Raw genomic sequence first — 4644 nt, forward strand, 5'->3', positions numbered from 1 at the left:
ATTTTACTGTTTTAATAACCTGTATCAGCAACATGTCCCCGTCCCCCCCCACAAATATCTGCATTTAGCAAGGAACAAATAAATTTAATCACTCTCTTCTGAGGTAATGACTTCATCTTCTTCTTATTTTATGCCTTAGTGACCATTTGGTTAAATGTATATTTTTTCCATTTCAGCAGAGTAATTCATGGAGAAAAAAAAATCCCACCTGCTCTAGCATACTTCATTTTTATTTTGGAGACACCCCCCCCCCCCCTGCAAATCCTAGTTTTCCTAGCAGGCCTGTTACATTGTGTTAAAACCTTCCTCCCTTAAATTGTGCCTCAAGATTGATTCATTACTTTGGGAATGGTTTCAGGTACAGAGAGTCAGTCTCAGAATTCAAATCTACCTGCCTAAAAAGCCTCAAAAAACCCATTTTCCACACTTCCTCACCCACTGATTTGTCGTTCTTCTGTCAGTTCATGCTCCTTCTGACAAACAGAATTTTGTTTGTTAGTACAAGATGATGAGCAAAAAACATAGAAAATGACATATAATTAGGTAAAAATATTTTGCCTATGGGGGGAAATTAATTAAACCTGCACTCATCCACACCTTAAAGTGTGTGACAGCAATTCATTAGACCTACTTTGTAATGAACCATGAGCTGATGAAAAGTACTCAATATTAACCTAAATATTTTTTGCAATAGTAATAATACCCTGCACAGATGGGGGACTTAGCATTTAATTTCTCAGAACTGCAAATCAAACACTAGCCTGGCTTTTGAAAGCCAAAACTACCTACTCTTGATACAGCAAGAAAATTCAGGGTGGTTCACTGCGCAGCTGTGCTGGGATATCAGAACATTTTATAGCCTAGGTGAATAATTGTGTGTATTTTTAAAATTTCCATAGCATCTCATCTCTGAGAATCTCAAGCATACCAAATGTCTGCTCAGAAAGGTCATTGGACCTTTCTGCAGTCAGCATTTGATGCATTTTTGGATGAGCAGCAGAGGATTTGTGGTTTGCCCAGAGTTAATGGCAGAGCTGGAGCAGAGTCAGAGCTCCTGCCGTGCCTGTTCTGACCACAGGACCACACACCCACATCACCCCACAAAACAGCACAGGACTGCACTGAAAATGTATTTCCAGCAAAGCTTTTGTCACATCTCTCCTGTGCAGCCAACCCCAACTATATAATTGTGTGTTTGCTCTCAGATTTACAGCGTTCTCTGGAATTTTTAACTTCTTTGTATCCCAGTTAAAGGTGCCACGACTGAAAACTGGCATTTCCACCTAGATTTTCCATGAACTATATGAATAATCAATGATAGAGGCATGAAAGCAAGTGAGCTGGGGGAAAGGAGAATTCCTCAGTTGGTTCTTTTACACAAGTAACTTCATACAGCTTTAAAAAAAAAAAAAAACAAAAAAACAAAAACAAAAACAAAAAAAACAAAAACAAACAAACAAACAAACAAACAAACCTATAGGAGAAATGCTGGAATCAATGTACTTTGCCTTTTGCTTGCAGAGATATTTCACAAGCAGCAATAAAAAATTCCCAGGAACAAGAAACCTCCCAAAACATTATTTTAAACCAAACTGAAACATTTTAAAATTAAATAAATGTGCAGGGAGTAGCCAAATATCTGGAGCTGGCAATAAGCATTGTTTAAGAGCCTAAGTGTGGTCATTTAATCATTGGAATTTCTTTAGGTTTTTTGTTGAGGCAGAAATTCTGTATTTCCTCATAAAATATGCAGTTATGATTTCACAAAAAGTCAGTCCATCAATGGCCCTGGAATCCTGTTAAATATGGCTTGATGAAATTGCAAAATATTATGTTTCTAGTAACCTGCAGAGTCACTTCTTTCCCCTTTTTACAAAGGGCCTGTACTAGACATCATTTAAATCCTACTTAAGACATTCAAACAGGATTTAAGTGGGACTTTAAAGATTAATAAACCTCGTGTAGGTCTTTTAAACCAGGATGAATTTAATCTGCAATTCCCAGCAGCACATCAGGACAAGCTCACTCAGTTTTTCTATACTTGCCCTAGGAGTACAGAACACAGCATGCAAGGAGTGAAAACATCTGTGATTCCCACAGCTATTAATTCAGTCACTGTCCAGACAACTAGGGAATCTAGTTATTTCCAGTCTGCTTCAGCACATTCATCAAATAAAGGGAAAAAACAATGGAAAACACCAGGAGGCCATCCTCCAACCACAGTGCCCTAGCAGAACAAGCTGTAAGATCAACAAGTATTTTAAAATAAATTATATTAGGGACTGAATGTATTTATTGAAACTGGGTTTGTGTCCAAAAAGCGTGGGAGCACTCACGATGTGGTGATTTTTCTATTTGTTCACCCAAGTCCTGTGCTACAAATATCTATCAATTATTTTCTGTGAAGTTTACCAGGGACCAAAAGAACTCCTGCTGGGTGAGATTTGTACACAGCCAGCAGCAAGCACGTTCAATGATGAGAGTGTTTAGTTAACTGCACAATGAAACATGACCATGAAGTGAGTGTCTGTCTCAAGGAAATACTTGTAGAAAATGGACCCAGCTTCTTTTTCTCCTTGTTTTGGAGTATGAAGTGCAAAAAGACAGATGCAACTGGCAGCAGTTTTAGTCTCTTGGTGGCTCATGGAATGTGGAGCCCAACTCTTACATAATGGATTGAGAATAAATTTAACTTGTCTGTGCAGAGCAAAGTAATCTGTAGGTATTCTTGCACTCACTGAGGGTCAGGTTTGGTTTTTCATTTAACTACCCATCCTGGCTATATAATAAATCTTACATAAACAAACCCAGACAGTAGGATTAAAGGATAAACATAACTAATGCTCAGATCCAGAGACTCTGATGAATGAGAGAAAAAAACCCAAACAAACCCCAAAAGATGCACCATGCATGCACATTGCCTTTAATTTTCTAACCTGACCAAAGTGTATATTTTTTTTTCCTAAAAATTTAAATACACTTCAGCTAATTTTGAACTCATTAGGTTATTTTCTGTTATTATCACCTAATTTTTTTTTTTGTTCATGATATAGCTGTATAGAAGGTTATTATCAGTAAATGCCTATGAGAATTCATGATTTTATAGATTCGTGTTCAAGACTGTTGGGAAAAACCATTCTGGTGTTTGCTGAGCATGATGAAAGGGGGAACTTTATTTCAAGGCAAGTGCAAAACATTTGTATGCTATTTTATGTTATTCCCATTTTCTGTTATTCCAATAACATCGATAATAGAATAAATATTTCCAATTGCATTACCACAGTCAATTTGTGAGAAACACTTAATATCTGGAAACACTAAACAGAGGAAATAGTGAGAAAATCTAACCTCAAAAACATACACAGAAGAAGAGCATGATGTGAGAAACAAGTTCTTGATTCCTTCCAAACCACTGATATTTGCATTATCATAAAAAAAAATCTCTCTTCTAAAGAACTCATTAAGAATTCATTCATCTCACTTTCACAACTGAAATAACCTAAATATCACAAAGCCCTTCAGTATTTTTATAAGCTATTCACAAACCTGAATAGAAATTATTTTACTTAAGGTTGTATTTTATGAAAATTTCTTTTGCAATTCATTGCATTTGGTTGTCACATTGGTTATCTTATTATCAGTTTATTTTTGCTAATGGAAGGTGCTTCTGTCACTGAAGTCCCAATTTTTCAAGCCCTTAATTTATCCTTCTTCTCAAAGAAATATGAATAACTTAGGGAAAGCATTTACACCACAAATCACAAGAGAAATGAAGTAATTAATTCTCCACTTTCCAAAATCAAAGTTGTGGTAAATTTTCTCAACTATCAACTTATGGACCCCACATTTTCCCATACAATGACAAACACTAGAAAGCATGATCTAAATGTCTATACAGATATAATTTATTATCTGAGAAGAGCTAAAATATGTGACCTCCAGGGAAAAATACCATGGTGAACCAACATAATTTAAAAATATATTAAAGAACAGATTAAAATATTTCCATATATGAGAAACAGAAAAACATTTTTGGAAACAAGCCAAAGTCTTAGCATAAGAAAAACCACAGGGCTCTTCCAATGAGAATAATACCAACTTCCAGATATTGCCTTCCCATATCTCACAAAAGAAAATCTGTGCATTCAAACAAAAATTTTTTATTCCCCAAATCCCCAGAACAAGTCTTGAAATATCCAGTGACTTTTTACTGACTGGAAGAAAATATCTTGCCCATTTCAGATTTGCTCCAATACATCAGCTCTGCAAAAGCAATTTCTCAGGAGAGTAACAAATGGAGACACTGTCCCACGATTCCACACCTTATCTCCGGTGGGAAGTCACCAGTTAGCCAGAAATGTGAATTTACAGCCACACCACCTATCTCTAAGGCCTATTTATTTGTCTAGATAGAATTTGTTTGAATATAACTCGTTCTCCTGAAGCAAGAAAACAGTTTTGTTGCCAAAAATTCACAGTTGATGCAGATATGCAAGCCATGTGTTTGTCTGTTAGGGAATAGCTATCTGAAGGGCAGAGCACGAGTACAGCTGGAAATTCAACAAACAAAAAGGATTCAAAATCACCCTCATAAAAGGAAATAAAAATTGTCTGTTGCAGTAGTTACTATCATAGTAAAACAGC

Source organism: Vidua macroura, chromosome 6, assembly GCF_024509145.1.
Source record: "Vidua macroura isolate BioBank_ID:100142 chromosome 6, ASM2450914v1, whole genome shotgun sequence".
Lineage (NCBI taxonomy): Eukaryota > Metazoa > Chordata > Aves > Passeriformes > Viduidae > Vidua > Vidua macroura.